Here is a 22,958-nt window from a genome sequence, read left to right on the forward strand (position 1 = left end):
CCAATGCAAACGCCAGATTCTGCCTGTAGATGTTTTTTGGTTTTCCACAAGGGTGGATCTTAGGTATATGTCGACGAGCTGCAGGAACGCCTCGAGTGTGACACCAATTAAGTTTTGGAACTTGGTCACTCCGGATTGCGTGACAGCCCGTTCAATGCAAGCCCCGAACTTCCCCCCTTTTATCCCGCTTGTTTCACTTTTCCTTTCCTTCCCTCCTTTCTCTTCTCTTCTTCCTTTCCCTTCCCTCTCTTTCTCTCTTTTCTTTCCTTTCCCCCTTTCCCTCATGATCCACTGATCACGATGCCAACATCTAATAAAAACGCTCCATGTTGTTGACTGTCGAAAGATGTCCGTCCTTTTCCGTCCTTTTGGCTTATTATTTCTGTAACAAGTCATCAAAACCAACGCGCTCACGTTCAACTATGTCTTACTTTTGAGAGCCATGTACTCGTTACGTCCAGATGTGCGAAGCGTCTGGCCCTCGGGCTTTGATCCTGTCATTTTCCTTCGAGCTTCATTATTCGTGTCAAAACTGTTGCTCCTTCGCCTACGCCTGAGGACCCTCGGTCTCTGCCTTCGCAAGAACATCACCCACCCTGCGATACATCAGGTATTTGGATTTTCGTCGACGCGTTGGGCTGCGAACTACAGAGTGATGCAGATTGCACGACAGGAGGTGTCGCAGGAGATCATGGTGATGCAGAGGTCCCTCCCATTCCTCATGACGGCTACTTTCGGCACCAACTTCGCCACTCATTTTTCCTATATCTTTCTCAACAAGACCGCCCACCTCCTCCTGGAGTCTTCTTGGAAGCTTATCATGTCCAACGCAACCGCAGAAAAGCGGGTTAATCAGAGCCCCGCGCTGGAACCTCTTATCCACCTCACCGACTCCACCCTTTCGGCACATGCTGAGGCAGTTCTCTTAGAGGCCCAAAGTTTGCCCCCGCGTATCAGCCGTCGCGAATCGACGAGCTGGCTACTGTTGTGGGGATTCCTCTGGTCTCCCTTCCCCGATGGCTGCGATAACGGCCGCGGGTCGGAACGCTCGGCCTCCTTCGCCGTGAGCTCCGACCTGTTCGTGAGGCGGAGGGCCGCCTGGCTTGGGGGGCCCTCCTCTCACTCTCTCTCGGGGGGACCGATTTCCGTTCCCCCGCTCGGATGCGGATCACTGCTGACAGGCGAGGAGGTTTCGCCTCTTGTTTTCCCGATTTCGGGAAAGGGACTCGTCTGGGTGACCGCGAAAGAGATAGGACGTGTGTCGGCGACTTCTCCGATGCTTCGCCGGTCTTGGCTCTCCGGAACCCCGCGTCTGGCCAGGTAAGGACCTTTTCTTACCTAGCCGGCGCGGGGGGCATTTTGGATGGGGACATAGTAGTTCATTTTAAGAGTGTTCCAATAAATGCTCTTGGACTCTGTCCTAACTCTGGTACGTGGGTCTTCTCTTCCGCTATATTCGAGAGAGTGAGACGAGGTAGACGATCATTGGCACCGACGGAGGTAATTGATCGAACCGACCCGCGGTAATGTATCCCTAAACGTTCGTCTGTATTGCCGCGGAAATGTGGGGACCGCGGGCTACTAGGTTTGACGTCTCCTTTGAGATATCGCCGCTGTTGAGACAACCCTTTGGTTACTCTTTCGGTACCTGTGTTAGTTGGTAGCTAGCAACATCCCACATAAAATGGCGCCCAACGTGGGGACACGGCTTTCTTTATCGTGGTCGTGGCTCCTGGCCTCCGTCCCTTTGTCCGGCCTATTTGCCGACCATCCTTGCCTTTGATCGCCCCGTACCACGAGCGTCCTGATCTCGCCACTTCTGGTTGAGTGATTAATGCCGAGTCGGCAACCCGCTGTGCCACTCCTTTGATCGAGCGCAGTGTGATTCGTACGCGCGTTCCTGTTTTGAATAAGCGTGCGTCAAGCAACATTCGTTGTTGCGGGAGGCCCTTTGTTCTCCATGTTTGAGGCGAACCCTTCACCTGTGTGTATTTGGGTTCCTTGTGCGCCACCAACAACTTGACCTAGGAAATCTATATAGATGTTTCGATGACGTTTGTTTTTGAGAACCGGGTGGACTTCAATGTCCGGCGGCGAGTGAGGCTTGGCAGAAAAGAGTAGCGAAGGATCAGCAGTGCAATCTGGAAATGTAAATATTCGCGTTTTCTTTGACTCTGAGTAGTCGCGGACACTCAGTTAGAGTCGGACGGTACGCCTGCCAATAACGTCGATAAGTAGCTGGTACTGCTACTGACGGGCTCCGGGAGCCGGGCCGCGTAACCGCCGGCGTCGAGAAGCAGTTTGCACACTGTTGGCGCGCGCGCTGTATTCACTGCTGGTATTGCAGTGGGCGCGGAGGGTTTTCTTCGGGAAGGATTTGTATCTCCTTGAAGCCAACGTACTTACTCCTGCAGCATGTTGTTGTTTTCCAAGAACGACACTAGTTTTACGTTTATGGTTGTGGCGCTACGCGGTCTGAGGCGCACTTTGACAGTATCTGGGTGGACGAGTGACTCTTAAGACTTTCGGAGGTTATGTTGCTCTGAAACCCAGGCGCCATGTAGCCAGAGCGCCCTTTGGCGATATCTGTCAGACTCGCGTGATCCAGGTGGAAGAGTGACTCTAAGACTTTTAGCTGTTACGTTGCTCTGAAACCTGGTCTTGCCTCAAAGAAGGGTCCACACCGTTGTGAGCCCTTGATCAAGCCGTATCGAGTGCAAGACATATTTTTCTATCCTCGGTAAGCTAGCTAGCTCAAATATTTGGCGAAGCTGGCAGGTTTGAGCGTGTGAGCTGCGGTCCCTTTTGTCTTCCTCCGTGGGGAGCAAGATGGCGGCTATTTTGCGCGGGAACTTGCATCTTCCCCGCTCGCAGGCGCGCATGCATGGCGGTTTGTTTCTATCGCCCCTTCGAAGTCCCCGTATCCGTTTACCTCGAGTTCAGAAGACGGGCCAGCTGCAGACTGTTATCTGCGTTTGCCCACTTATAGTCCAACGGACTCTTCCGGTAACTATAAAACCGGGTATTGTAGGCAGCCTCTGTGTTAGCTGCCTGCGCAAAATATTGAGAACTCGGCGTTTTTCCTGGAAGCTCTCTCTCCGGTGCCCATATTAAGCGAACTCAATTAGTTTGCTTGGTATGTGGACGCGTTTCGAACGGAGGGGCTCCCTTTTTTATGGCTTCTTCTTCCGGTGTCGAATCGGGTCACTCTGGCATGTTCCTGTCACCGTTGTCAAACTGGCCACCTTTTTTGTGGTTTTGGTTGTCGTTTGCTCCTGCCCGTTTCTGCCGCCTCTGCGGCTCGGCAGGCGAGCGTCGGTTGCGCGCGCCCCCTCGTTCGGAGGCTGCGGCGCCCTTTCTTCCCTTTGGGGAGGTCTACGGCCGGCTCTGGGCGTGTTGGCTGCTGGAACAAAACGACTTCGCAGGTCTGCTTCGAGGTCGTCCACCCCCCCTTCACCAGCCCACTGCGGCCGAGATGGCGCCGAACCCCCCGGGCAGCGTGTTGGGACTTCCCCAGCTGGTCTCCGCCGGTGGGCGGCGGTCGTTGGTCTTTTTTGGTGCTGCCGCCTTCACGACCGCCTGACTGCCCCCCACTGCAGGCCAGCTCGTACCGCGACACCTGGGTCCAGCGGCGTCAGCACGGTGCCTGTGATGCTCTGCGGTGCTGTGGCGGCGACTGTGAAGTGCTTAGAACTTGAACTTTCCGGGTCTTCGGTCCTGCGGGCCAGCTGTTGACGGCGGACACTGTGAAGACGCGCGCTAGCTGTCGCGTGTATATGTTTGGGGGTGCGCAGAGAGATATATTATTTTATGAGAGCAGGTGGGCCTCCTTTATTCTTTCTTGAGACCCACCTACCGTTTTAAGGAGGGGGGGATGTGGGGATTCCTCTGGTCTCCCTTCCCCGATGGCTGCGATAACGGCCGCGGGTCGGAACGCTCGGCTTCCTTCGCCGTGAGCTCCGACCTGTTCGTGAGGCGGAGGGCCGCCTGGCTTGGGGGGCCCTCCTCTCACTCTCTCTCGGGGGGACCGATTTCCGTTCCCCCGCTCGGATGCGGATCACTGCTGACAGGCGAGGAGGTTTCGCCTCTTGTTTTCCCGCTTTCGGGAAAGGGACTCGTCCGGGTGACCGCGAAAGAGATAGGACGTGTGTCGGCGACTTCTCCGATGCTTCCCCGGTTTTGGCTCTCCGGAACCCCGCGTCTGGCCAGGTAAGGACCTTTTCTTACCTAGCCGGCGCGGGGGGCATTTTGGATGGGGACATAGTAGTTCATTTTAAGAGTGTTCCAATAAATGCTCTTGGACTCTGTCCTAACTCTGGTACGTGTGTCTTCTCTTCCGCTATATTCGAGAGAGTGAGACAAGGTAGACGATCATTGGCACCGACGGAGGTAATTAATCGAACCGACCCGCGGTAATGTATCCCTAAACGTTCGTCTGTATTGCCGCGGAGATGTGGGGACCGCGGGCTACTAGGTTTGACGTTTCCTTTGAGATATCGCCGCTGTTGAGACAACCCTCTGGTTACTCTATCGGTACCTGTGTTAGTTGGTAGCCAGCAACATCCCACACTGTTCACCAGGTCGCCTCAAAATTCCTGAAAATGAAGGACAGGATTTCCTCGCGACGGGTTCACGGGTGGTGTGCAGATACGGGCGGGCTCCACCTACAAAACTGTACTTTTTGGGGGTGGTTGACGAACTCAGGCGTTCAGAGCTGCAACTCCTGGAGGCTGACAAGACGAGTGTGTTCGTTGTTATGACCGCCGGGGACCTCAACAGCAGACTGGGTGCAGTTATCGACGAAAACTTTACGAGAATGAAGTCCAGACCATCGGGGTCTCTCCGTACAGAGGCAAAAACTATCTGCAAGGCCAATGAGCTCACCGCTCTTCTCAACAAGGTGTTAAAACCATCGAATTAGTACCTGCGGGTTTTCTTCATGGCAAAAACGCAAAATCAGGACACCCTTTTCAGAGGCATTGTATCAGAAAGCGGCTGCTGGCAGAAGGACCTGGCCCGCTTCCTTCAGGAACATTTGACAGCCGTCCCTCTCGATCAGCTATTCCGGGTCGGATGTTCCCTTGAGGTTCTGCCACATCTCCGGGAACTACACTCAGCTGGGTCGGTCGTCGCCAGGTTTTCCCTCAATGTCACAGACATGTATTACAGCCTCGACGTGGTGGTTCTGACGGCTTGCATTGAACGGGCTGTCACGTAATCCAGAGTGACCAAGTTCCAAAACTCAACTGGCATCACACTGGAGGCATTCCTGCAACTTGACGACGTATACCTAAGATCCACCCTTGAGGAACACAAGGGAAACATCTACAGGCAGAATCTGGCGTTTGCATTGGGTCGTGCCTGGCCCCCGTTCTAAGCGAATTCTATATGTCAACGGTGGACCTGGCTGTGGAGAGGGAGCTTGGCGTCAAGGCGCCAGGAACCAGGGTATTTCGGTTCGTTGACGACTAGCTCGTACTCCACACCCCCGGCACCCCTTCGACTTCCGAGGCCTCAAGTTCACCAGAGAGTGCCCTTCGGACGGGGAATTGCAGTTCCTCGATCTGCGCCTGAACACCAATCCCAATAGGCTCTGCTGGGGTTTCCAGCAGCGGTCCAAGAAGCCCGTGCTACCGTTCGGAAGCAACCATTCCAAAACTGTGAGGTCCGGGAGTGTAAGATCCCTACTTTCCTCATCCCGTGCCAACTCTTGCCCCCCCCCCTTTTGTCAAACCAGCTTAACTGCCAAAAAGCTGTCGCCTCCAAAAGGCGGGATATCCACGCGACCTCCTTGCGACATCCATAAATATCTGATCTCCCAGCCTCACCCCGACTGCGCCAGACCGCCTCGACCGAAAAAGTTCGCCGTAATCCCTTACCACCACAACACATCACATCGACTAAGGGCAGCTGCCCGCCGGTACGATGTCGATGTGGCCTTATCATGCCGGTATCGATTAGGTTTAATGTGCCGCCTCGTGAGCGACCCGCAGCACCATTCACGAGCAGGGTGTGCAAAGGTACACAGAACAGGCTTCATTCCCTGCGCAACGGGTCGTGTGTATTCAATCCAACTGTCGTGCGGCGCCGAGTATATCGGTCAAACGGGCCGCTGCGTGAATGGCAGGCTGGGCGAGCACGACAGGGAAATAAAAAAAGGGGACATTCAGTCCCAGCATCCTATTCTCCTCCATAGAGGCGCATGCTCTTCGTGTGAACCCCAGTTTCACAACGCACGGATTCTGGTTTCGCATAGAGACCCCTAGAGGCGTGAGATAATTGAAGCATACGCCATGCAGCGGGCATCTCAAAACATTTCGTCTCCCTCGCTTGACATTCGGAGGGGGAGGCGGCTGATCTGCGACCCCAACTGGTGGACTTGACGCGGGCCCAGGGGGGCCTTGCTCACTGACAATGCGGCGATGCGGCGCTGCACTGTGTCTCAATATGACTCCCCTCTTCCCCTTCACCCCTTTCCTCCCCCCTCCTAATCTTACCGGGCTAACAACTTCCTGAGTTCCTCATGCGGACCCCCCCTTCTTGTTGTATTAGGCTAACAGATCCTCACTCTCCTGCAGCTCCGACCTTCCCCATTTCTTCCAGCTTGTTTTACTTTTCCTTTCCTTCCCTCCTTTCCCTTCCCCCCCCCCCCCTCTTCCTTTACTTTCCTTTCCTTTCCCCCTTTCCCTCATGGTTCACCGATCACGATGACAACATCTAATAAAAACGCTACATGTTGTTAAAGTCGAAATGTGTCCGTCCTTGTCCGTCCTTTTTGTTTGTGAAAACCTAGCAGCCGTTTCGCTCAGTCAATGGGAGAATGCGCATTTCTTTTGTGTTTACGGACGCCGCAGGCTCCGCTCCATGGGATAGTTAATGCTTTAGCATTAAAATGAAGCGAAGGGCGAACGGGCGAGTTACGAGGCCAAATTAGTGCGGGCAGCGTGAAATGCACGTAGTACGAAATGCCGCTTAGATAAAACATGAACAGTGTGGAGTCTTGTGCATACCTGGACCACAGGCCAAGGTCAAGTGTTTGGAGGTGTAATCGTAGATGCGTGTGTACGAGGTGAGAATGAGCTAGTCTTGTAAATCACGACACCACCGATGAAGCTTGTGTGAGTGCAGCACGAATGCACGCGTAGCATATAATCTTACATGTCGGAAAAAGAACATTCCTACACGTATGAAACTCGGCGTCTTGACTGGCGGGCTTTGATTCATGAGTCAGGTGCGCTGAGCGCCGCATGACCTTATCGTCACAATAACCACTACGGCTTCGGTCGAAGTCACAGCCGATGCCCAAATATTATGTAGAAAAGTGTTTCTTAACGAAACTCTAGCTGAGATGTTCCGTAGAGGACTCCGTCCGCCTCTAGTGAGCCGCGAGTACCCGGCTTGGACATGATCTCATTCAGCCTCCATGGGTGACAGATGATCAGATCGTTACGGTAGCCGGAAATTGCGTAGCAATGCGCCGCCGAGCAACATAATTTTAGCAGCCGCCAGTCATGCTCTGACGTGGCAGCTTGGGATTCCCAGCCAAGAGCTTTCCAAGATATTGACCTATTTACTCTATATATTGTGTGCCGTATATACTACAATTTTTACCTCCAAAGATATACAACCGGTTTATCGAGCGTGGAAATCAATTCGCATTTTCAAACTCTGAGGTGCCCGATTAATTTATCCGATGACGGCATTAAATATGCTCTGTGAATACGTTTGTATCTATCTCTTCCTTTTGTAACCTTGCACACATTTTATATATGGGCTACATGAAGCAGACGCATGCTGCATTTTCAGAGTAAACAAAATCTCTTATATTTAATCAGGAAGGAAAGGAGAACTTGATAATATACATATACATATTCATAATTTGCGCCAGCGGTTACAATAAACGCCGCGCAACATGTTACAGTGACTTTTTACCGTAATTTGGAGTACCAAATGTGTTTATATTGGTTTCCTTTTATATGTATATTTTCGTTTAGCTTACTCACATCAAACCCTACAAATCAGTGGTATTTGTAGCCGAGTGGGCTATACTCCGTTCATTCTTAAGCTGAGACTAAGAGGTCCGCTTTCAGCGCAAGCTTTCTGCCCTTGCTAACATGTGAACGCACAGGAACACACTACCAAAGCGCTGTGGAAGCCAGCGATCTCGCGCTGAGGGCGGAGCTTCTAATTTCAGCTTAAGGGTGAACAGAGTTCAGCACACTCCACCTCGAAGCACATGGAGTGAAAGCTCAGGCTGCAGAACACAGCGATGGATCCAGGGCTGAATCTCCACCCTTACCCGTTTCGGCCTGGTTGAGCATCTTGCCGGTGTGCGCTTGTGTATCACTAGTGCGTGGTGCACGTTAAAGATCCTAGGCTAGCGGTTGTATTCCACTGCCTAAAATGCTCATATACAGCTCAGACACCAGACGCCAATTATTATAACTTCCCCTATAAATTGACCCAACCATATCCGAGGTATTAACAGCCTCACTGAATATTTTATTCACAAAATAAAAATGTTCGCGTATGGAAGGCATGAAATTCACTATCATTGGCTTTGTACGATTCATTGCAGGATAGTCCATTAAAGGGTTTCAAACATTGCTAGTCTACGCGGTGTCAGGGTCAACTCCGTCGAATTCTATTGTACACGCATTGCTATGGGGCACCAGGTGCACTCGCTTGGCAAACCCAGACACGGCCAAAAATACATGACTCCCTTCCAATTGCACATGCAGCTACACAAACATATTCTAACAATATGCCAGGACAAGGCTCTCAGAGTATACGGCCAGCTGTAAACTGCATCCGTGTGAACTTTTCTGCAACGGGAATAGCCGAAATTATATTTTTAATTATAAAAATATTTATTAATTCTATCATTCTTTCATCAAGGTATTTTTAATTTATAAGTTAATTTTTTGTTTTGAGAATGCACGCAACGCGTGCTACTACAAAATATTCTGGTCTATTTAGTAATTATGTGAATTATGCGTGCTGTTCAGGAACTCTACTTCGGGATATATATTTCTCGTGTTATGCTGATGCAATAAAATAAATCGATATAAGTTCAAAACATCAGGTGTAACCTTTAAACAAGACACTGTGTTATAATCCATTAATTATTTTCACTGGAAATTTAGTTCGTTAGAGCATGTTAAACTGAAATTTATGTACGAGTACTGAATCCAGAGTTCAAGCAGTTCACGTTGCGGAGAAATTTTAGTTTTAAGCGTACTATGCAAGAATTTATAAAATAAAATTTTTTCTGGAGTTCAAAATAATTATGCTCACAGGATCCAATCGCGGCCAGAGTGAACACAATCTTGAATAAAGTCATCGCTGGGGTCTCTTTATGGGGTGTAGTACCACTGCCCAGAAAACAGCACACCTCTAGCTTATGCGCAACCAAATATATTCTTTTGACTCAAAATAAAATACTTATTATCTTTTTTTTTTGTTTTATACTACAACTTTTTTCCTCAGGGCAATGTGCTCTTTCGTTTTCGGCAACGCGAATTATTTTACTCGGTGAATAAGGCATTATAACGTGCATAAAATGCGATATCAAATTATCTTATGGCTCATTTTTTTTCCTTAAAGAAGGGCTGCGGAAACGCGCATAAGGAATAATTAACATTCATCGGCCGTCAAAACTAAATTCTGTGAAACAATCGCAGGCAGTAAAAGTCTCTGAACGAAACACACTTGTATAGCTTTTCTTCTTCTTCACACCCAAAACGCACAAAAAAGGATGTCCCTTCCGTGTGGTGTTCACGGAAAAAGGATCTTGGCAGGGCCAGATGTCGCGGTTCCTTTTGCGTCATTTGTCCATCCTTCAACTGGACGACCCTTTTTTGGCACACAACTCAGAGGGTGTCATTCAATACCTCAAGAGCAATTCTTCGCAGCGTGCTTCGGAGTTTCTCTTGATGTAGAGGATTTATTTTATTCAATCCCGCACGGAGAATTGTTTGAAGCAGTAAGCGTGTGTGTTGACTCGTATGGAGCTGCGCCCTTTCAAAATAACTGTGGCATTCCAGTGGAGTCTTTCCTTGAACTTTTGACTTTCTACCTGAGATCCACAGCGGTCAAGTTTACGGAAAAGAACTACACACAAAGAAAGGAATTTGAATCGGGTCGTGTGTGGCTCCTGTGCTGTGTGACATCTTTCTGTCAAAATGTGACAGAGCCATATTACAAAGCCTACCACCCCAGGTAGCACGCATATTTATATATGTTGATGACTACCTTGTGCTGCTCAAACGAATCACCAGGATCCACCGACAGTGCCCTTTATGACGCCATCCAAAGCGTTTTTCTTGATCGAGCTGAGGGGCTTCGGTTTACAAACGAGGTCCCGGTTAACAGCACGCTTCAATTTCTAGATTTGCGGCTCACTTTTCAGACGAATCATGTATGCTGGATGCACTTGCCAAGATCTAAACATCGACTACTCCAATATGATTCGGCACACTCCAAACTCATTAAAAGAGCAATTGTTTCCAACTGTCTGACCGCGGCCCTGAAAAAATCATGTATGCATTCAGCAGGACAGAGCTTCAATGCCCAAGTGTTACGGTTACATAATTCAGGGTACCCCGCCACCATCATGTCAGAATTTTTGGAAGGGTTGCTGAAATCAAAGTGTACCCGAAAGAACAGTCCAGAGCGAAGACGTTGACCAGCGGTCGTACCTTACATCCACCGCATCTCGCATAACTTCAAGAGAGTCACTGCCAAATCCCAAGTACAGGTGGTGCTCTCTGCTCCTGACAAGTTAAGAAGGCTCTGCCCCCGGATAAATATCCCGCAAGACCGGATCGACGAATGCCGCGTGAAGCATGCACACCAATACGTCGACTGCTGCTGCGGTGTCGTCTACTATATCCCATTATCTTGTGGGAAGTCATATGTGGGCAATCAGGACGGAGCATTAATATTAGGCTAAGAGAACATGCTCTCTCTTTCAAATCTGCTCCGTCGGGGCATTTAGCCGTCCATGAAAGTGATTGTGGGTGTCATCCGTTGTTTGATCGGACATTGATCCTGTGACGATCCGATGACAAAAGAACACGAGAAATAATGGAAGCCCAAGTTATAGCCACTAGAGGGAATGTGTGCGTCAGTGCTCCATCGGTACTTGTCAGCGAAATAACTTCACTACCTGCATTTTTTATAGGCATATATGCTTTTTCTTTCTTTTTTCTTTTCTTCTTTTTCTTTTCCTTTTTTTCTTTTTTTTTGATTTTTTGGGAAAAGCTTCACATCTGTTCTTTTTGTTTTAATATTTCTCTTCCTTTGTTTTCTATTCTATCCTTAGAATTTTTAGTAGTTTTTTTTCTGATTTTGTCTTCTTTTTGTTCTCTTTCTTTTCCTGTCCCTTAATATAATTTTTATTTTCCTCCAGCTTGTTACTTAATATTTTAAAATAATTTTGTCCATTTTTAGAAATAATTTCTCTCTGGTTATTCTCACTGCTACTCTTTTTTCTCTTTCCTTTTCTATTTTTGTGATTTTAATCTTAATTGTATCTTTGTCTTCCTCTTCCCTCTCATAAAAACGTCCGTTGTAAGTAGCGCTCTGTCCTGTCTTCTCTTTCTTTCCTGTGTTCGTCCCCAGTCGCGCTAATTGTGTGTACAATTTCTTAGCAGTATTTGACATATAATTCTAAGCCAATGGTTTTAAGCCTCGAAAACAGCCTGAGTCACCGAGATCGGATTATATTTTTGGTGAATTAAAATATTAAGTTTTTTGTTTATATTTTTTGCTATGCTGTTTCCTTGTGTTTTGTGTTTTGCCACACCAAAATACATGAAGGAATAAATTTACCAGACAGAAGATTTTAGTTTTACCGGAGTGCTGATGTTTTAAATATTTTTTATATTACCTCTATGATTTTTTTTATTCCCCTGCTGACTGCTTCAAGGGGGCTGATGGTAGCATCAGAACCATTTGTCTAGATTTTTTTGCAGTACCCACACGTACACACGCATGGCTGCAGTATAATGCTTTATTATTAATATTATTAGAAAAAATATACTTATCGCATAAAACTCCATTGTAGCTAGAAGATGGGATTTTCTCAGAAGTGTTTGTTAGACGCAAATAAATAAAAAAAACGAGCACCTTGATACTAGTTTTTATAGGCACATGTCATTAAGGTGAAGCCAAAATATTAACACTGAATATGGCATTGCAGTGGAAATTTCTGTTGGTGGGAAAACGCTTAGAACGTTTCATGTGTCACATACATTTCAATTCCCAAGGTAAATGTTGAGAATAAAAGGTGCTTTTACTTAAATCGTTTTTTTTATGTCACGACACAGTTGTCTAGTGATTCACCTATACTATTTTAATACAAAGAATTAGAAGGCCACGATTTTTAAAATTGCGGGTTCGGCAACTTTAGGTACAAGCTTGTACCAATACCCGATATTAAAGGGCGAACGTTCAGAAGATTACTACCGTCGAATCAAATAAGCAAGAAACGTTTTCTTTCTCTTTAACATTTCAATGCCTGTCAAATAAGCATCGTTTGAATATCAGTCAGCCTGTCAACAATGTCTAAAAAGCTTCTGTTTTGAATTATCAAGAACCTGTTGGAAAATCTCGATGATGGAAAGATGATGAAAAAACCTCATACAAGCGTAACCGTAATATGGGACATCTTATACCAGCGAAAAGGCGGCTCCAGTATAGTGGATTACGGTGGAACGATACAGGCAGGCGGAACCATACAAGCGTGTCGTATTATGGGACATCCTATACCAGCGTAGTCGATTATTTCGGAACCATGGAGGCGGACGGAAGCATACGTGCACAACGTAATATGGGACATCCTATACCAGCGAAAAAGCGATGCCGACAAGGTGGAGCCTCATGGCTCCAGCATGTTGGTATTGCCTTTTCTCTGTTGTACAGGGCGATTTTTTTTAAGCTTTACATATTTGTTTTGAAAGGTCGTGTAAGCTAAATTAATGCGGTTTGTGCAGGCGAGTTATACAGCCAGGCGTACGTAGTATAGGGACCTAGTCGTAACGATCAGTCAGATAATTAAATACAATTTGTTAATTAACTTTTTAAGTAGTGAAAATGAAAATATGGTTTCAATTAGAAACTTGCTGAGTCATTGAAAACCACAAAATCAACTCTTTTTAGAAGGATATAATGCAGGGGTAGCATTTTACGTGTTCTGTAAAAACGCTTTATTTGGACGAGTTTCTAGGTTTCAGTTTCTTATCAGAGCTCATCTCTGCACCCACGGTCCTGTTCCCCAGGGCCTTAGACGCGCAACACACGTGCGCCTTGCTTCCCTTCATCCTACGAGGGAGGCGAGGGGGCGGCTTCGCACTGCGGCCACCGGGCAGCAGGACCGCAGGCGCAAAGATGCGCTCTGGTGAGAAACCGAAGTCTGGAAACGCGTCCGAATTGACCATTTTTTTAGAACGCCGTAAAACGCTGCTCTTGTCTTATATCTTCACAAAGAAAGTTGATTTAGTGTGTTCTGATGATGCTTAGCAAGTTTCTAATTGGAACCATGGGTCTATTTTCTCTGATTAAAAATTTCAGGAACATACTATACTTAAAGAGAGGCTGAAGCGGTTTTGTATCTGAGAAAACACCTTTAAATCTTCTTCATTTGACCTCCAGAATCTCAAATATCAAAATTGTTTGTTAATTTGGTGGATCGAGGCTGCATAGAATCGTTTTTAAAGCGCTGTGATTGCACTTCTCTGGAGAGCGACGTCACAAAAGCAGCTTTCGAAATCTTTGCTCACGCATCTTCAGCGCCTTTCAAAAATATGCACGCACATGCTACTTTTTAAAAGGCAAAAGGGCAAAAAAATGTGTCACGACTGGTGCCAGCGTGGGAGAATATACCTAGAAAACTTGCGATTGGACGCCCGGCCTTTAAGCGACACACACCTGGCGGCCGAGCGGTCTTCTTACGATGTCACTGTTGGTAGAATGTTTGTTTTGTGTTTTCTCACGTTTAGTCATATCTTTGTGGAAAACGAACGAGATATTCAGATTCGCGGGATAAAACTACCCTAGAATGAACCTCCATCTAGTTTTCTCAAAGAAGTCTGGCACATCTCTGTAATAAGCCGACTGATCATTACAAATTAGCCTTTTATACTATGCCGCCCTGGCCACATAACTCACGTGCACAGACCGCGTAAATGTAGCTTTTACGGCATACAAAAAAAAACACTCTGTAGGATGTCCCCCAATACGATACGATTGTATGGTTCCTTCCCCGCTTGCATTGTTTAAGGAAGACTTGTAGATATCCAGCGTTTCATTGGAATGCTGGATGTCAGCGAGTCTCTACATCAGTGAGTGGTTTCAAACAAGCATGATGTTTGCACACCAGTAAGCTCTTATCCGAGGCTCACCAGGAGCACTAAGAGCAGAGGCAAAATGTCGTGACCTGGTAAATTTGGTTGCAGGTATTTATATTTAGAAGAACTGCATGCAGGAAAGCTTAACTTTGCTCAAAAGAAGATAATTAAAAATTCAATACTGAACAATGGTGTCCCTTGAGCTGTCAGACCAAACTCCCACTCTTGCCACTCAGGAGTTTCTAACTTGTGCGTAGAGGATCAGCACAACCCAGATTTGTGCTGCAACACAAATGCAGTTTTTCCGCTAAAAGTAACGGGGAAAATGACGTCGCTTGACCGTGTCACGTCATACATAAAACAAATTCAGTTTCTCAGCTAGACGTAGCGGAAATATTAACGTCACATAACCGCAACATTAATTCAATTCCCTGCCAAGTTTAGTTGGGTGGTTACGCCGACAGCGACGCCGCGAAACGCGGAAACGGGTGCTAAGAGCTGCGCTAAAAACTTAATGCATCAGGTGAAATAAAGCGAACATTAGAGGTAAGAAAAAGAAAAGAGAATCTAAGATACCGTTCTCAGATCCTTCATTATGTGCGTTCTCAAATGTTTTGATTTCAAGAAATGTTTATCTCTTTATACATACCCAGAGAACCCCTCCCAGTTTCAGCATGAATGCAATAAATCAATGCAGACTAGACCTTATAAACTATAATTAGGGTTCGGAGTTTTCGGTTTAAAACGATAAAAACCATTAGAAGTTCGCCGAATACAATTTCGTAAATTCGGTTTTAACCGAAAAAGGTCAGTTTTTAGGTTCGGCAGTTTCGATTTAAACCAATAAAAAACAATAAAAGTTCGTCGAATTAATTTTCTAAAATTCGGTTTTAACCGGAAAAGGTCACTTTGATCTTCCAGTCGTACCGCAGAGCCGTGGCGAAAAGGTGGAACGAGAGTGTCTATCGAGACGTGTCCGAATGTATGGGGTACACGGGTGCCATCACGACGTTCTGGTTTAATGTACGCATCATCGATCGGAATGTGAAGTCCGAATCGCCTCATGACTTCGCCATGTACGAGCGTGTTTTCAAACTCGTTGTAAGGAAGACTGACTTGTTGCAAGCTCTGCATGTTGTGTTGTGCTTCAAAACGTCGCACCGTGTCTTTTTCGTCGATCACAATTGGTGTATTGGCCGATTTTGGCTCAGGCAGCGCTTCATCTCCTCAGCCTGCCAGTGTCCAGTGTTAGCGTTGAGAGGGCGTTCTCGAAGCTCAAAGAGTGCGGATCAAGGAGGAGAACCTGGGAAAGTACATGTTTGAACACTATAATGAGATCAGGTATTCCTGATGTACAGAAGGGGAAGTTGCCTGTTTTTGGGGTCCCAGGCTTCATATCTGACTTGTTTGTACTTCTGTTTTTTTTTTTTCTTGTTTCTTTTTACAGTTGCACAGATTTTCCAAATAAAGTGCGCATTTTTTTTTCAATGTATCTGTGCCGTTATTCTTTGAGTGATCACAAATATCAGAGCTACGTACAAGGATCATCTGATCCGGTGTCCGTTGGTGTTTACTTTATATTCACCGAAAAAAGCCGATAAACTTTTGCGGGCATAAATATACGGCGAAAAAAGCCGAAAATTGAATTTTAAAATAAACACCGAAAAAAGTACTGCGAATTTTGAAAAAATAGAAACCGAAAACGCGGAACCCTAACTATAATGCACATGAAAATGAATGTTTGCCACATTATCATGTATGAGTCAGTGACTCAGATCTCTAAATACATTTGTACTGAGGAACATCCTTGAATAAAACTTCTGGGCTTCGAACTTGACAGTTTGTACTTTCATAAGCAACACTGTATGGCACTGATTTTCTTTGTGACACATCAGAAACGGCACAGCACTGTCATCCTTGCATACCTAACGAGAATTTGTATTTTTTTTTAGCATGACATGTGCTATTCTAATGCCCCTACAGCCTCCTTTAACAAAATTTTCTTTGTAGAGTTTTTTATTGGTTCTTATTTAACTCGCACGACAGATTCGGTAACTTAAATTCTCACTCGGCATCAACAGTTTTATATATTGATGTAATAGCGAAAGACAAGATGTATGGACTTGAGTACGGGTCAACAACCACAGATGTTGAGAAAAGTACTGAAGAAAACTCAGATGCCAAAATAAAAATAAGCTGGAATGTGGATACAATTATGGATAAGGTCATGAATACAGTTAGCAGATTTGATATGAAGAATACGTGTTAGACGCACACTCAAAGAAACCTGTTACATTTATATTCATGCAAATTACTTTGCAGAACCCAGCGCTGCGCTCTCGGGTGCGAGTTCGCTGAATGAGTCTACTGAAAATGAGCGTAGACGGAAAAAGCAGTTTGATCTGCGACAATAAGCACTACATAAGCAAGTGACATGTCATTATTACTGTTACAGTGCCGAATGTTTCAAACTGCCAGTCGCATCATTCTGTGAGTTCCATCCGTATATTACAGGGTTTGGCTCTCTCGAATGCTTTGCGATAAAAATAATGATCTGGAAATGTCTAGCGTAGTTCTAGAAAAACTACTTCCAGAATCCTATCTCATCATCGTAAAGAATATAAAAAGTTTCTAGAGATAAGGTCAGTGCAGGAGTTGAATAAACTAAATACTTAGTTTTGCGAAACCATCTTGGCGTAGTAAACGAATAAAGTTCCCCTAGGTAGAGCTGGTCATTACGGATGATTGTGCCCATTGCATACCATAAAAATTTAATTTGCGACCTACAATATTTACAGACTCAACCAACTCTGAATAAGTGGAACACTTGGCATTAAAGATTGGTTTCACCATGACTGTCTGCAAACATCCACATAATAATTTCCATAAACCGATGTATTTCAAGAAAATATTTGGTGCGAGCTGTTTAAAACACCATAACAATTTTTAACACTAATAGAAATCCCGTAGTGGGCCACAACTTAAGCAGTTTTTACTTCAATATGAAGGGCAATAGCACATATGTGAACCTTAAAACTATGCCTGCACTGAATTGCTTTCTTAAGTTGAACGTGCTATGCTCGGTTCAATATATTGCCCCGCGCGCAGCTGGCCATGTAGGCAGCGCGCGCGTAGCCTAAAGGTTATCGCGCTTGCTTTCCACGCTGAAAGCCAGGGTACGATTCCTAGCCGCGGAGGCGCATTTTTGTTGACTTGAGTGACAGGCCGGCGGTCTTGATGGCTTGAAATACGGCTCGAAATCGACTGAGGTGTTCATCGAAATCTCGTGAGAATACCGCGACATCGTCCAGGTAGACGAGGCAGCTCTGCCATTTCAGACCTGCCAGCACGGTGTCTATGACGCGCTCGAATGTGGCTGGTGCTGTACAAAATCCGAACGGCATCACTTTGAATTCGTAAAGTCCGTCGGCAGTGACGAAGGCAGTTTTCTTCAGGTCACGCTCGTCGACTTCAATCTGCCAGTAACCACTCTTCAGGTCCATTGAGGACAAATATTGGGAGTGGCGCAGTCGGTCTAACGTGTTGTCGATGCGGGGAAGCGGATGAACGTACTTCTTCGTCACATCGTTCAGTCGACGATAGTCCACGCAGAACCCGCAGGGTTCCGTCCTTCTTCTTTACAAGGACGACTGGGGACGCCCATGGGCTTCTTGAGGGCTGAATGATGTCGTCGTCGAGCATCTCCTGCGCTTGATCTTGAATCACTTTCCTTTCCTTTAGGGAAACTCGATACGGCGACTGGTGGACAGGGAGCGCGTCGGTAATAATGCGATGTTTCGCCATTGGTATTTGGCGCACTTTCGACGACGTGGCAAAACAGTCACTGTATTCGGCGAGGAGATCAACCAGTTGCCTGCGCTCAGGAGCTGGGTGCTCGGGGTCAGTGGCGGATCCAAGCGGGGGGGGCGACGGGGGCGGCCGCCCCCCCCCCCCCCCCCCCAAACAAGGTCGACCCCCCCCCCCTCCCCCCTTCTCGGAGGGCGATTTGACATGGGGGGACCCCCCGGTGCACACGAAAGTGTGGGAGAATAGTGCCCTTACAAATTTTCCACCCCCCCCCCCAAAACCGAGTTCTGGATCCGCCCCTGCTCGGGGTCGATGTCGATCGGCGGCGGCGGCGCGCTGTTCTGCTGGGACGACGAGGTTTCTTCGGAGATTGCGGTGACCACGGTTGGCGCTTTAAGCTCCTCGATGTGGTCCACTTAGGTACCCTTCGTTAGGTGCTGTGGCTCTTCTCGGAAGTTTGTCACAAGAACAGTTGTACGTCCTTCTTGGAGATCCGTTACGCCTCGTGCGACGCCAACTGCTTTCTCGAGGAGTAGCTGGACGCTGCATTTCAGAAGAGCTTCACCGTGCATGGCTGCGTCAGTTATGACGGCGACAAAAACACTCGACCGCGGCGGTAAGTTCACGTGGCTTGCAAGGACTCGGACCGCAGATGACGTCGCTCTGGGTCTCTCCGGTGATGAAACAGGTTTTCGTAGCGTCAACCGGTTTGCTCCGAGGTCGATGACGGCGCCATACTCGCAGAGGAAGTCCATTCTGAGGATAACGTCCTTTGAACAGTCTTGCAGAACGACGAACTTCACAGGGCACGTCTCACCGTGGATCTCGACTCGCGCAGTGCATCTCCCGACCGGTGTGATGAGGTGCCCTCCGGCGGTTCGTATTTGAGGTCCATCCCACGGCGTCGTGACTTTCCGAAGGCGGCGGGAGAGCCTCCCACTCAAGACCGAGTAGTCTGCTCCGGTGTCCACGAGCGCTGATGCGTCGTGGCCGTCGATGACGACGTCTAGCTTATTGGACACCGTTGCACGGGCGTCGTTTCGATCTCTGGTAGCGTTCGAGTGGGGGCTCTCCGACGTTCGTGGAGGATCTTGGCGTCGGTCGTCTTCGGCAACTCCACCTCCAGGGGTTGCCGCACCTAGTTTCCCCGGCGAGGAGCCAGGGGCGACAGGCTTTCACGTCGGGGTCGGTACATCGGCGAAGCTGGACGTCGTGGCGACGGCGATCGCAACTCTCGGCGGGACGCAGGATTGGGGGACTGAGTTCGTCGCAGGTACTCGTCGATTTGCTGAGGGCGTTCACCATAACGGGGGCGTGGGTCATTCGGGTGGAACCCCCGCAGCCTGAGTCGTCGGTATGGGCATTGGCGGTAGGTGTGGTTCGCTTCCCCGCAATGGAAGCACAAAGGGCGTCGGTCGGGCGTTCGCCACACGTCGGTCTCCCGAGGTGCGCGGGGCTCTTGGGTGGCGTACTGTACCTGGTCGTCGTGGCGTCGGTCGAGCTGCGGCGCAGGAGACTGACGTCGGGGCGGCCCGACATAGGTGCGACGAGGAGGCGGTGGCCGTCGGGCCACTGAGGCGTAACTCAACGTCGGTGGTACCGGAGCGGTGCTGACGAGAACCTCAGGCTGCAGCGTTTGCTGGACTTCTTCCCTGACAATCTCGGCGATTGAGGGCGAAGCTGGGCTTGCGACGGCAGGTAGAAGCTTTTTGATCTCCTCCCGGACGACATCTCGGATTACCTTGCGGATGTCCGTGGTGTTGCTGCCGGAAGACGAAAAGGCACCGACGCCGGGAACTCGGTGATAGTGGGCGGCTCCTCATTAAAGGGCATGTTGGATGTTGGTGGCCTCCGTCATGAAGCCTTCGACGGTGGTAGGCGGGCTCCGCACAAGACCACCGAAAATGTTTTCTTTCACGCCGCGCATTAAGACTCTGAGCTTCTTTGCTTCAGTGGCTTCAGGATCGGCGCGGTTGCTGAGTCGCAGGACATCTTCCACGAAGCTAACGACGCTCTCGTTAGGGCCTTGGATCCTCGCTTGAAGAAGCTCTTCCGCGCGTTCTTTTCGTTGTTGGTTGGTGTATGTTCTTCGCAACTCAGCCTTGAGTTGCTCCCAGGAGTTGATCGATGCTTCATGGTTCTCGAACCAGTTCCGGGCGGTTGCTTCCAAGGTGAAGTAAGCATTCTGCAGGCACTGTTCCGGTGTCCACCCGTTATGACGGGCCACCCGTTCATACTGTTGGACCCAGTCGTCGATGTCTTCGTGGCTTTCGCCGTTGAAGGGAGCCGGTGTCCGAGGAGCGACGGGTAGGTAGACGATGGCAGGGGCGGCGGGGGTCTGCGACTGGTTGGCCATCGGCGTCTTCTTCGGCTTAGGCTTGTCCAGCAGCAAACCGTACTCCGGATCCTCTCCCTTGGTGCGGCGGCTAGTCCGCCGAACCAAGGGAGAGGATCGACGAAGCACTTTGCACCCTACAAAGTGCTTCGTCGACTTGGGGATCTGAACTACGAGGTGATGCCCGACGGAACACGGACTTCGTCACGCCGGCCTCCAGGACCGGAACTCGTCTACGTCGTGCGATTGAAGCCGTACTACTCTCGATAGGACTGTGGACCTTGTGTGTTCCAAATAACTCTTTAGTTTACAGTTCTTTTTATTCGTTTTCTTTTGTTTTTGGGTTGCATCGGGACGATGCACTTTTTAAAAGGGGGAGTAATGCCGCGCGCGCAGCTGGCCGAGTAGGCAGCGCGCGCGTAGCCTAACGGTTATCGCGCTTGCTTTCCGCGCTGAAAGCCAGGGTTCGATTCCTAGCCGCGTAGGCGCATTTTTGTTGACTCTAATGTAATGTTCTGGTAAATTCGAGAACCGTGTTGGGCTTGTTCGAGGTCACAACCCCAGAAATCCGGGACACGCCGTTGCTTACAACTTGCGCCATCTCTTGGCAGTCACATCAGCGCCCCAGCTTAACTCAATGGGCAAAAAAAATTAAATTTTTCTAACTCAGTAAAGAACCGGCCGATTTTTTTGCACTCGGAAGATTATAATATTGACCTAATAGCCCGCCTATTTTAAGAAATTCAATGCCACACGACCATTATATTTTCTTCCTGAATCAATGAACCGGTTCCCATAGACCCCCATTAGAAAAGAGACCATGACATTCACTTCCCAGGAAGAAAATCTTGGCGCCACAGACACTTGAGGTGAAATACGATTATTTTATTAATCTTAGCTTTAATAGATTCCAGGAGAGCATTTTGAAATTCATGTTCAATTTTGAGTTATTGAGGTCTAAACTTCCGTGATAATTGGGCGTGCAATAGCGTGAAAACATGGATCGGCCAGCACGAAGTTCCCGCTCAAAACTTTTTGCGAATATTTACTATTTCAATATATCAAATATGTATTAATACGAAAGCATTCCCATGGAGTGAACCCGGCGGAAGACGTCACCTAAATTCCCATTGGGTGTGACGCGTCATGCGGCTCCACAGCAACGGGGTCATCTTTGCAGAGGAGCCAGCCAAACTCCTGGCGGCGCAGTGGTAAGGGGGAGGGGGTGGGGCGGGTATGCCCTGGGCCGACGTCAGGCCTAACGTTAGGCACAACGTCGCGCTTTGAGGTCTAACGTCGTCAACCGGTACGCGCAGATGTTTGACGCGAGGGTGGGACGCGGGTATGAGCTGGTCTGACGTTAGGTCTAACATTACGCTTTGAGGTCTAACGTCGTAAACCGGTACATTGAGGTCGTCCTAGACGTCGCCCTCAAGGCATCGTCCTTGAAGTTGCCCTTGAGGTTGTCCTTCAGGTCGTCTTAGACGTCGTTCTCTAGGCGTCGTTCTCGACGTCGTCCTAGACGTCGTTCTCGACGTCATCCTAGACGTCGTTGTTGAGGTCGTCCTCCGCGTCCTTCTAGATGACGTCCTTGAGGTTGTCCTAGACGTCGTCCTCTAGCCGTCGTTTTCGACGTCATCCTAGACGTCGTCATCTAGGCGTCGTTCTCAACGTCATCCTAGACGTCGTCAACTAGGCGTCGTTCTCGACATCATCTTAGACGTCGTCGTTCAGGTCGTCCTCCGCGTCCTCCTAGATGACGTCCTTGAGGTCGTCCTAGACGTCGTCCTAGATGTCACCCTCGACGTCGTCCTAGAGGTCGTCCCATACGTCGTCCTCTACTTTAATACGTGCAAAAGCATTGCTATACATACCGAGCTGTGCATTTTCATGCACAGCTCGGTATGTACAGCATCACATTCCAGGAGAAAATTTTGATAATTATTATAATTATTTTTTTGTGACTTTTTTAATCGCGTCCCTTGTACTATAAGTCGGCTCTCTTCGCTGTGGCAGCTAAGTCCGAATGAGTTTTTTGGGCAGTTGCGCCTCGCTCAGGAAGCCACACAAATCGTCTGACAAGATTAAATATTCCCCTGTCACGTACCTCTGTATGCCTATTTATATATTCCGGGAGAGCATTTTGATATCGCCTATATTTATTTTTCTATAAATTTTTCAATCCGGTCAGTTGCAACAAACGTCGGCACTCTTCGCTCTGGCGGCTAAGTCCGAACGAGTTGTTTGGGCAGTTGCGCCTCGCTCAGGAAGCCACACAAATCGTCTGACAAGATTAAATTTTCCCCTGTCACGTACCTCTGTATGCCTATTTATATATTCCGGGAGAGCATTTTGATATCGCCTATATTTATTTTTCTATAAATTTTTCAATCCGGTCAGTTGCAACAAACGTCGGCACTCTTCGCTGTGGCGGCTAAGTCCGAACGAGTTGTTTGGGCAGTTGC

At 48.2% G+C, this 22,958-nt stretch overlaps 1 pseudogene; it reads left to right on the forward strand.

Moving 5' to 3' along the window:
- The first annotated feature begins 442 nt into the window (after positions 1-442).
- Positions 443-4,774, forward strand: LOC115321976 (annotated as a pseudogene).
- Positions 4,775-22,958: the final 18,184 nt, after the last annotated feature.

Source organism: Ixodes scapularis, unplaced genomic scaffold (assembly GCF_016920785.2).
Source record: "Ixodes scapularis isolate PalLabHiFi unplaced genomic scaffold, ASM1692078v2 PGA_scaffold12__126_contigs__length_90152505, whole genome shotgun sequence".
NCBI lineage: Eukaryota > Metazoa > Arthropoda > Arachnida > Ixodida > Ixodidae > Ixodes > Ixodes scapularis.